The sequence below is a fragment of the Arvicola amphibius genome, chromosome 5 (assembly GCF_903992535.2).
Source record: "Arvicola amphibius chromosome 5, mArvAmp1.2, whole genome shotgun sequence".
Lineage (NCBI taxonomy): Eukaryota > Metazoa > Chordata > Mammalia > Rodentia > Cricetidae > Arvicola > Arvicola amphibius.
In genome coordinates this window covers 98,071,802-98,083,882 of record NC_052051.1, presented here as the reverse complement: position 1 = coordinate 98,083,882, position 12,081 = coordinate 98,071,802, and positions in this window count along the sequence as shown.

The following is a 12,081-nucleotide window of genomic DNA, read 5'->3' as shown; positions in this document are numbered from 1 at the left end:
GGGCAAAGCCACTAAAACTTGAAGTGGGAGGCTCTCCTAATATTCACTTGCTGGGCCGCAGCTTGGACTTGGGCTTCTGTTTTCCTAAGAGGAGTGTTTTCATGAGGGACTAATTTCTTATAGCAAACAAGAAAAACTGTAAGATGTGTTCTTTGGTCGACTTGTCTTGAGGTGGATAAATTATTTACAATCAGGTTACCTGGCCCCAGCAGAGGAATGGCTAAGAGCATTGTCAATGCTGCCTTGGTATCTTCCGCTGAGAGTCCAGGGCTTACCTGCGGTAATGACTTTCATGGACTAAAATGTTTTATTAAAAACATGTTTTATTTATTCTTTGACATTTGTATATAATTTATTTTGATCATATTCTTTTCCCTCCCTCAAATGCTCCTAGATCTCCCCCATCTCTGTACCCCAACTTCATGTTCCTTCTCTCCTTTAAATAACAACAACGAAAACCAAAACCCATAAAGAATAGGGAGTCTGGTTTGTGCTGCCAGCTACTGTTGTGCACCCTGCCCTAGAGTCCGTTTGATAGGATAGACCTGTTGTCATTCCATTGAAAGCCTTCGATTTTCCATCTCCAGGCAGCTGTGAATTATAAATAGCTTCTGAGAACTTGTGCTCACTTTTCCTCTGGCTGCTTCTAAAAGGCTCAGACAGTTCTCTCTCTCTCTCTCTCTCTCTCTCTCTCTCTCTCTCTCTCTGTCTGTCTCTCTTCATTCCCCTCTCCCTCCCTCTCCTTACCCACTCTCCCTTTTTACATGTTAGATACATGTTTGTGCTTGCATATAGATGTAGGCCAGAGGCCAACCTGTGTTTTATAGGAACTGTCCATGTTGTTTTTGAGACAAGTGTCTGTCACTTGCCTAGAGCTCACCCACTTAACTAAGGTGGCCGGACAGTTGGACAGTTAGCCCCTCCTACCTGTAGGCTTCCCAGACAATGAGATTGATTATATGTGTTAACCATAATCATCTCAGGCTACTTTACGTGATTTCGGGGAATAAACCTAGGTTCCCATGCAATGCTGCTGCTCAGGTTCCCATACAATTCTCAGATAGCCTGAGCTGCCCCCTTAGCCCTTTATTCTCATTTTCCGCTACTCCTTAAGTTGTGAAGGATTGAACAGTATTTCCACAAAAAAAATGTTTAGGATCTCAATAAATAGCAAATTCTAGTTATTGTTACTAACTACAAAGATTTGTCATTTCTGTGGCATTTAACCTACCTATTTCACGTGACAATTCAGGTTTTCTGTATCTCTGAGGAGCTGTCAAGCAAGGATTATTCCTAAGAGTATTCTTCCAGCTTTGTTGTAAGTTAGAGCCTTGAAGAGAAATGGCGTCAGCTGAGCACTTGGGCAGACAAACACCTCTCCTCTAATTTTTCAGGACTTGCCTCTGGCCTTTACAGTCAGGACCTCTCCCTTCCTGTTCTGGGGAGGACAGCAGATGCAGCTAAGGAATTGTTGCTGAGAGGGAAGCCATCAGCCACACTTGCCCCTTTCAGTGAGCCCAGTCATCTTCTCTCTCCTTTCTGTTTTCTTCCTCCTGTGTAGACTCACTTGGACCAGAACTCTGTCTTTTCTTCTGCTCACTCAGTCCTCTCAGCTCCATACCTCTTGACAGTGAACTTGATACCCATGTTCCGTGACTCATCTAATTTAGGGCATCTGTGACTAACACACCAATGCACTGCTGACTGTCGTGTCCGGTCTACAGGGTATCCCGACCTCTAAATCCAAGATTGAGTCTAGGTCCAGCTTCACTGGAATATGGAAGGATTTGGAGCAGATAGATGGAAGCTAGCACCCCTGAGAAATGTGTGAAGCCTGTTCCCACCTGCCAAAAGGAGTCACTTCTCCTACCCCTGGCAAAAGGAACATGTGACTCTCCAATTAACAAATACTCATGGCACCTATCATCATATCAAGATCCATGCTAGTCTCTAGGGTCCCTCAGCCCCTACCCACATGCACTTGTTATATACTTCAAAGCCCCCTTTCGACTCACAAGCTCCTATAACCCATCCTACTCACACTATGGAGGTTCCCTCATTGCTGTCTCTCTGCTTTCCCAAGAAGCAGCCTGAAACCTCTCTTTCCCATCTGCGTGCAGTCATTTTGGTTTCTCTCCTGCACCCCTGGAATCCACAGAGTAAGTGGGAGACATGCTCAGCAGTAACAGCCTCCTTTTGTGGCAGAGGTTTTGAATTCCAAATACAGGTGGAAGTAGACTATTTAATGGTAGATTCAAACTAACCACTAAATTAGATGAATGTAAAAACATTAAGACACAAGGAATAATGTGGTTGCTTAAAATTTTTTAACTGGAAATAGAATAATTTGCAGTGAAAAGTGGACTTTAAAACATTGGGGCAAAAATTAGGTAAGGATAGAAGCTGAATATCCCTCTAAGAACAAAGAAGCCACACCTGTGGGAAATGCTAACCTGGTGGGATTTTTAGCTGTGACCACTCTGAGAAAGTTGCTTTGTTGCTTTAGTTTCTACAGTGTAAAGAGTGACCCCAAACAACCATTTTGATTCTCTCTCTCTCTCTCTCTCTCTCTCTCTCTCTCTCTCTCTCTCTCTCTCTCTCTCTCTCTCTCTCTCTCTCTCTCTCTCTTTCTCTCCTTCTCTCCCTCTCCCTCCCACCCCCTCTCTCTTTCTTTTCCTTTCTTTTGAGCCAAGAGTCTCTCTATTATGTAGCCCAGGCTCTCCTGGAATTCACTATGTAGACCAGGCTTACCTCAAATTCACAGAGACCACAGATTTCTGCCTCCCGAGTGCTGATATTAAAGGCACCGCACCACCACATCCAGCCCATTTTGATGTTTTCAAATACATAATGCATTGGGATTTGGGCAAGCTAAGTCATACAAAAGCCTGACGTTTGCTAAGGAGAGAAAGCTTACATAAGTGAAGTAAAAATGTGAAGCTGCGATTCTGTGGTAAGCTGACTAATGTATTCTTCTCATAACTACAAAGTACTCGTCTTCTTCTGTGCAGGTTGGCATGCACTGGACTGCTATGAAAAGCCTGCCCATGTTGCACTCAGGGATCACTCCTCCAGGAAGGCACACTGTCAGCACGGCTCACGTTGGAAGATGGAGATTAAATGTCACTTGCTTCCTTCTTTCAGCGCCCTGTGCATTACAATTTTCATCACAACAAAAATATTTTCTATTACGGCCAAAATAAATAAAATCTTGCTTCCTGTTCAAACACTTTCTGTTCATCTTTTCTTTTTAAATTATTTTATTTATTTATTTGGTTCTTTTTTTGTTGTTCTTTTTTTTTTTTTTTTTGGTTTTTTGAGACAGGGTTTCTCTGCAGCTTTAGAGCCTGTCCTGGAACTAGCTCTTGTAGACCAGGCTGGCCTCGAACTCAGAGATCCTCCTGCCTCTGCCTCCCGAGTGCTGGGATTAAAGGCGTGTGCCACCACTGCCCGGCTGTTCTTCATCTTTTAAGAATGTCTATCAATAAAGATCAGAAGGTTGAAGCCAGTCTCTGGCTCTATATAGACACATCTCTTTTAAAACCCTTATTACAGATGAGCTCTTATGTTTGTCCAGGTCATTCCTATTAGCCTAGGGCTTATTTCACCCCAAGAATTTCTTCTCTGTAGCTGAAACATTCTTGGACACAATTCCAGACCTGCAGAAAGTGCTGGGCTTGATCAGGCCGAGGTTTTTTAAAAGGGACTCTGTGTTCATGTTGGCAGCGAAGACTGATATTGCCTGTCCAGTCACTGGGCCATCTGAGGCACAGAAGTTTCATTTCCGGTTAGAAAGTTCTCAGAGTAGGAATTGAGTCTTGTCAGACAAGAGAGATTTGGCTAAGCAATCAGAAGTATTAGAGACTCAGCTGGCCTCCCTATCCTTCACTTTTAAGACTCTCTTTCGAGCTGGCTATTACTCAAATGCCTACTTCCTACCACCATTCTCCTTTGGCAGCTGCCGCACCCTGGCTCCTGCCCACAGGGTCGCTCTGCCAGGCAAACTGTCTAGGCTGTTGTCCTCAGGAATGCCATTCTGAAGCCTATCAGTACCTATTCTTCAGCCAGACTCAACCAAAGCCCGTAAGACTTGGACACATGCTATTGCTGCCTCTTTCTACTGGAATGGCCTTCCCAGGAATCTTGGTCTGAATCTTACCAGTTCTCTTCCGCACTGACTATCTCAGAAGCCAAGGCACTGCACTCATACAAAACTATTATTAGGCCAGCGCTGTGCCAAGTACAACATACAGAGAAAGGCCAGGAGCCATTAAGGCACTTGTATGCTTGTAGGCCTATTTTTATTTCCTGTTTCTTTTCGGACCTTTACAAAAGTTGTGTGTTAGATGCAGCACCTACCCCACTCCCACCCATCCTCCCCACCCCATCCCCACCCATCCTCCCCACCCCATCCCCACCTCATCCCCACCCATCTCCACCTCACTCCCACCCATCCCCACCCCACCCCATTCCCACCCATCTCCACCACATCCCCACCCCATCCCAACTCATCCCCACCCTAGCCCCACCTCATCCCCATCCCCAATTCAGGAACAATTGGGCTAATGAGGATTCTGGAGTGGCAGATTTCAAACTTGCATCTTCAGACTCTATTTTTCCCATACAAGGAGACCAGTTTTATTTTGTTTTCTTTATTATCCCTTATGTCTCTTCAATACAGCTGTTTCTCAAAAACTAAGAAAAATCAGTGCAGAGGAGTAGACCCACGGTAACTGAAAGTGTTGAAGATGAACTGGATTTGGAGGCTGTTCCTTTTAGAATATCCTGGGAGAGCAGGAAGAGGAAATGCTACACGAGGGAAACACTTGCCTGATATGGCCACTCTTCTGGAGCCCAACACCCAAGGCTTCGACGTGGATGCCACTGCTGTTTCTGGTCACCATGTAGGCAATCTTACCTCAGCTGCTTCTGCCCCACGGTTGGATAACCACAGTCCTGCCCCTTCCATGAAAACTGGCTTTTTTCTTTGTGGTTTCCCCTGCCCTTCCCAGGCTTGTGCACAGTGCTAAAGAAAACAAATGACCCCATCTCCTGTTCATGACCACACTCTGTGTCAGGTTGAAATAGGAAGCCTTAGCTTGTATCTTGTCTGGGAGCCCATACGACCTGTCTGCAGTATCCACACCCGTCTGAGACCCTAGAGCAAGCCTAGTTCCGATTTCCAATAGAAAACTAGTTATTGGATTCAGAGAATATCAGAACCTTAAGGTTGTTGAGGAATTCTAGTTAGTATCAGCAAATATTTCAGAAGCTGTGTCTGTCTGTGAACTAACTAGGTGAGTAGTAACATGAAAACCCTGATCAGTTTTCAGAAGGGATTGCTTACAGAGACTCACTCTTAGAAATAAATTTTAAATTATGTGTTATGTGTAGTTCTCTATGTGGCCCTGAGCAGTACCAACATTTCCGCAGTAACTGTTGGGAAGACAGCTTGCAGATCTGTGGTTTTCTTTGGTCACTGTTTGATCCACATTCTCAGTGTGTGGGCTCAATAGTTAAGACTTAAAATGTGCATTTTTCAATCCTGAAAATCATACTCTGTTTTCAAGGAGACTGGTTTAATTCTGTTTGAGAAAAAGGAGAAATCAAAAGCAAATAAAGACATTCTGGGAGCGTTAGCTGCGGCCTTTGCCTTGCTACATTATCTGTGTAGATTTTCACGGTCTGAGATTGCCATAATTTACTTATCTAAATCACTGTTTTTACTTGTCCTGCTTCCCACCCATCACATCCACTTCCTGAGAGCAGAAATTCCATTTAACACTAAAGACCGGAGGGATGCTACACTCAGCCTCAGACAGCACCTTTATCCTTAGTAAACTTATCAGAATAGAAACATGGTTGTCTGTGAGACTCCATTTCCAGTATTGTCAACCCATCTAAGTCCACTCATTCAGAGAGTATCAATTGATAGGCAATATGTCAGGCACCTCATTAAGTGTTGTGATTAATAAAAAATGCAATAATTCTTTTTTTGCCTCAAGGAATCTGGGAAGAACATCACACATCACACTGAAACTACTCCCCCAAATGGGTTACTCCTCCCCTATGAGGACAGTTACTAAATTCTTGGGCATATTTACCAATGACACAGAAATCGGGCACACAAACTTTGGTAGAAAAAAAGCATATTACAATGTATATCAGCAGTCCCTCTCAAATTCACCAACCTTTGTCTGTTCCCCAAGGTATCATTACAGACACTGTGGGCAGGGCACGTAGTTAGAAAGTCAGCAGCTCTTTTCCTGGCATCATTGGGTGTGTCTTCCAGGTCGCCATACTAAAAACGTCTTTTGTCACATAACTTACTGACCTCCTTTGGCCACATAAGGGAAGGAGTGAGGGGTCCTGGAACACGCAATGAGTTAAGTGTTTATTTCTAGACCCTTAAACGAGGCCTAGAATCTTCTGAGAACCTGGAGTACACTTGCTAATATCGGGCAGGCAAAAATCCCATGCTGTCAGCAAAACTTTGATGGTATCAAAATACAGATGAGTCACCTAATTTCAGCTTGCTGAAGGTGGGGCTTGAGAAACTGCGAAAGAAGCTTCACTCATGGGGCAGAGGAAGACACCCCCAGCCTGTGGGGCTCATTAGTGGCTCCTACAGTTTGCAGTTCCAGAGACCACCATGGGTGAATCTGCTGCAGTCCTGCAGAGGATTTCCTCTTGCTTCTCTGTCTTCTGATGCTGTGAGAAACAGCCCCCTTCTGTGAATCCTTCTGTCTCAGACAGTTCAAAGATCTCCAGAGGTGGAGGCGCTGGACAGTTTCATTGCTCCAGGCAGATTATTCATTCACTGGAGATTCCACCCAGGGAAGTTGCCTAGCCGGTTTGCTGACTGCCTGGTGGAGACTTTTAAAGGGACATCGCCCCATTTCTTAAAAAAGAATTTGATGAAAACAGTGCCTGAAGAGGGCAGTGAACAGATCAGCCCCTCTATAACCAAGTGGATAGGACTCTTTCCCTCTGTCATCTTAAGGAAAGAAGGGATGAGCAAGACAGCGTTTTTTGTCAGGCAGCCAGTTCTGAGGGCAGATTTCAGGGCTCTTTTCTGGTGGTGCTTTTAAGCTGCGAGCGCATGGAGATGAGGTGGAAATACGTCCTGCATTATCGTGGGAAAATCCATTACTCAGTTCAGAGACTGCACACGCGTGTGTGCACACATACACCACAAACAACTGTGCTTCTAAAGTCCAAAGGACAGCGTGTACTTCATGCCTTGCTTACCATTATTCTTCCTTGAGTGAAATTTCCTTAGACAAAAAAAAAAAAAAAAAAAAAAAAATTAAGAAAGGAATTCTTTTACAACTATCCTTTTATCTTGGTTTCCTGGGATCCTTGATTTGGGAAAGTTTTGGTGTTGCCCATATTTCCTTCCCAGATCTTAACAGGATAATTGAAAAATGTATTTTTAAAGATCGTGAAATATGATCTGATTCAGTGTGCTTATTCAGAGTCTCAACTACATGGCAAGGCAATGCAGGAGGATCACTTGAGACCAGGAATTAAAAACCAGACTGGCTAACAAAGCAAGACTTCCATCTCAACAACCAACCAACTAGATAACAATTAATTGTTTGGTCTGATTTGACATGGTTCAGCCACTTATAGGCAGAACAGGGTAGGATATTTCTTCTATAAGTCTCCATAGTTCAAATTCTGTCTGTCTGTCTGTCTGTCTCTCTCTCTCTCTTTATGTTCATATATGTTCATGTACGTGTGTATGCATCTGTGCACACATGTGGAGGCCTCTTCAGCTTGAAGTGGCTTCTTCAATCACTGTTTTACATTACTTTTGAGACAGGGTCTCTCACTAAACCTGGAGCTGAGTGATTTGGCTGGACTGACAGGCTAGCTAGCATGGTGCACAGCTTTTCACATGGGTCTTGGAGATCAAAATCGTGTCTTCATGCTTGTACACCAAACACTTTACTGGCAGCTATCCTCCCAGACCCAATAACTTATGCATTTATTATTTCATTTGTATCAAGAGATTGCCATTATCACTATCATCATCATCATCATCATCATCATCATCATCATCATCCTTGAGAATGGTTTCCAGCCAGCTATTCAATGCATTTTTGATTTCATTAAAACAAAACCAAAATGGTTTTCCTTTTGCAATGAGATGGGTCTGAAGTTGGATTTAGTATGTGCATATTCTGCTTTTCTGTTGATGACACAGGCTTTATAACTGTCCATTCTAGCAGATACATAAAGTCATTAGTAGAATGATTTGTGTGGTTTAATGAGGATTTCAACACTTCCTACTAAAACAGTACTAATTCAGGATTAAGGTACGGAAGCAAATGTCTTTACTATATTTAAATGTGGCCAGATTTGGGTAGAATGATCAACAACACAGGATTTGGCATCTACTATGTCCAAGTACTACAGTTGTAGTTCTGTCCAAGTCACATAGATGAAGAAACCAGGATGCAGAGAAACTTCCTAGTTAGCAATAAATGGGGCAAAAATGACCACATTCAAACCTCAGGTCTGTCAGATGGTTCTAACGGTTCCCAAGGTGGTGCATGTCTTTGAATATTTTTATTAGAGTCATTCACATATTGTTATTCAGAGCCATTTTTTCCTGAATATGACATATCAGTCTCCCCAAGAAAAGGATGTTTGTGGAAAAGGAAGGTGTTCATCTGTAAGTAGGAGAGGGAAGACAGAAATGAGACACCATGGCTATGCATTCTAAAGGGAGGAGAGAGTGTCCAGTTGCTAGTGGTAGCTGCCTTTGTGCCACCATCCCCAAATTACCTGGCTTGGTCAGCTTCAGAGAGGAGAGATGTGTTTTAGCTTGCAATTTCAGAGTGGCTTTGACCACGGTAGCAGGAGCATGAAGTGGGGACTGTTCACAGAGTGGACCAGGAAGCAGAGTGTGTAGAGAAGGGGTTAGAGCTCGGGCAGAATCTGTAAGAGCCTGCATCTAGTCACCTGTTTCTACCAGGTAGCATCCGTCTCCTAAGGGCTCCAGGAAGGAAGCACTGAAAACACAGCCTGTGGAGGATGTTTCAGATGCAAACCATAACATCGCACTTCTGGCCTCAAAAGATCTCATGCTGAAAAATTTATTTAGTTTTATTTCAAGGGGCACCCAACTTACATACAGTTTCAAAGTTCTAGTTAAGACCCAAGACAAAAATCTCAAGTATGGGCTCTTTGGATATCAAAATGAAAGTTACATACTTCAAGTACAAAACAACACACAGATTAAGTATTCTATTTCCAAAAGGGAGGGATAAAGGAAGCAAGGCCTAATCCCATTAGAAAAAGCAGTAAGTCCTGAGTCTCCATGTCTAGTGTCCAGGGCACGTAATATGATTACACAGGCACAGGTAGGGTTAACCATTCACACCCTTAGAGCTCTGCTACCTGTAACACACTAGCCTTCTCATCCAGGCTAGCAACAAGCATTTCCTAGAGATTTCTTTAGGGTATGCCCCATGCTCCTGGCATCTCCTGTTCAGTGTCTTGTGGTAACATAGGCATCATTCCTACAAATCCAGACATCAAATTGTTTGGCACTCCTTGCAGGAAATGTGCAGAAAGACACATGACCTGCCCTCACAAACACTCCTTAATTATTTGCATGGAAACATACATCACTGTGTAATACTGGAACTCTGAAAGTTTGACAGACTAGTACCATATAGATGCTGTCAGGTTCTGGTACTAGCTGGAGAAGTAGCTTGGCAGACTTGGAACACAGATGCAGTAGCCTTCCGTGTACCTCGGCAGCTGAGTCTGGCACAGAAAAGGAGCCAGGGGAGGGGGCTTTGCTATGTGATCCCTTTCCAACAGAGCATACAACACTCTATAGAAGTGGAACAGGATGAGGTGGAAGAACAGAAGAGAGACGGAGCAGGATTAGGAGGTGAAAGCTCATCACATCTGTGTGGTGGCTGAGGAGGAGGCAAAGCATGTGCAGCAGACATTAGGGGCTAGGTCTGGCCTTCTGGGGTCTTCACCCCTAGTCACCTATTGTGCCAGCTTGGTCCCATTTCCTAAAATAATGGCCCCAGTGTGGGAATGAACACTCAAGTCATGAGCCCGTGGGGCATTCCTTATTCAACCTGCAACCTTATCTGCTGTGCTTGTATTTGTGTTGGGTTAAGGAGGGCACCAGGTAGAGGTGGAAGAAAGGAAACATTGAGGGGAAGACAGGATGGTAAAGCTACTCTTCAAGAGTTTGAGCGGAGTTGTTTTTAATAATGTGAAATGGAGTGCTGAATCTTCAAACAGTAAAGGGATGCTGGAAGCATCTGTGACGGCTTGAATGAGAAATGGCCCCCTAAGCGTGTGGTGTGCATTTGAACACTTAATTGCCAGCAGGTGATGCTTTGGAGGAGGTTGTGGAGCCCTTAGGAGGTAGAGCCTTGCTAGCTGAAGTATGTCCCCAAGAATAGGGGGTTCATACTTCATAGCCTTATTCCACTTCCAGTTCTCTGTGGCGATATTTTGTTTGTGCTATAACAAATAAAGCTTGCCCGAGGATAAGAGTGCATAGCTAAATTGCTAGTCAGTCATAGAAGCCAGGTGGTAGTGGCACACACCTTTAATCCCAGCACTCAGGGGACAGAGGCAGAGGGATCTCTGTGAATTCAAGACCATCCTGGACTACACGCGATTGATCCAGTCTAAAAAAGACAGAGCCAGGTGGTGGTGGTTCATACCTTTAATCCCTTCACTCGGGAGTCACACACCAACACTAGGGAGGTGGAAACAGGAAGGGATATGGCTGGGCAGAGAGAGGAATATAAGGCAGGAGGAGTTAGGAGCTCAAGGTATTCAGTCTGAGGACTTGCAGAGACAGGATACCCCATTCTGTCTGAGGATTTTGTAGAGGTACAAACTAGTGGCCAGCTGCTTCACTTCTCTGAAATTTCACCTTTCACCCCCTAATGTTTGGCTCTAGATTTTTATTATTAAGACCAATTAGAAAATCACGCTAGGTTTTCCCTCTACTTTCTGCTCCAGTCACCTGCTATCATGCCTCCCCTCCTGTAAGGATGCACCCTCTGGAGCTGTGACCCTGTTTATAACAGCAACAAAAAGTAACTAATACAATATCCTTTAGGAGTTATTTCTAGACTGGACAGTAGAGGCACAGGCCTTTAATCCCAGCACTTGGGAGTCAGAGACTGGCGGGTCTCTGTGAGTTGAAGGTCAGCCTGGTCTATAGAGTTATTAAAACAATATTGTCTTTTGAACAGATAGAAAGTGAAAAATTAATTCTCATTTCTTCTTCTAAAATGTGCCATAAAGGCCCCTGGCTAGGAGACATCTACAGATGGGGTCCTCATGCGAAAAGACCTAAGAGAACTAATTGAAGAGGAGGAGACATGGGAATACCCTGCGCACAGCTGAGGATTACACAATCCTCATGGCATCTGCGGGCATCAGCATCAGGCCTTGAAAGCAATAAAGAACCTGACCTCTGCCTGCTTAGCCCTTCAAACAGCACTTAGAAGTCTGGAACAATGGCTAGAACGTAATTTAGTAGGATAATTTTACTGCATGGTGCCAAGCATATTGACTCAAGTGTTCTTGACAGTTTGGAATGTAGTGTGTTGTTTCTCTTATGGTCTCTCTGTGTTGTCATCTCTTATTCATAGATGCTTCATGGCTTAGGCACTTAGGCAATGATCACCTTTCTGCTATTTACGTCGATACTCTACGGACACTAACAGTATGTAAAAATATTGCAAATCCAAGAGTCATTATTAGATGACACTGAGTCACAGCGCAATAGTAGAGTTCATGCCTAAAGATTATTGGTAAAATATTAAAATGACAAAACAAAAATATTTAATAAAATATCAAATTAAAATTTTATTTCATTATTTATTAGATACAGTTATATAGATATGAACATAAGATTGCCTTCTCTGCTAAAAGAATGAAGAGAGCAGACTGGGGGTTTCGGGAAGTTGGAGAGACAGTATATGCATGCCTGAGCCTAGATAACAGGGGCAGCAAGTGTCTTGGTGACAATAATCCACTAGAGGTGTTCTTATCATCCTTGAAAATAGCACAACCCAA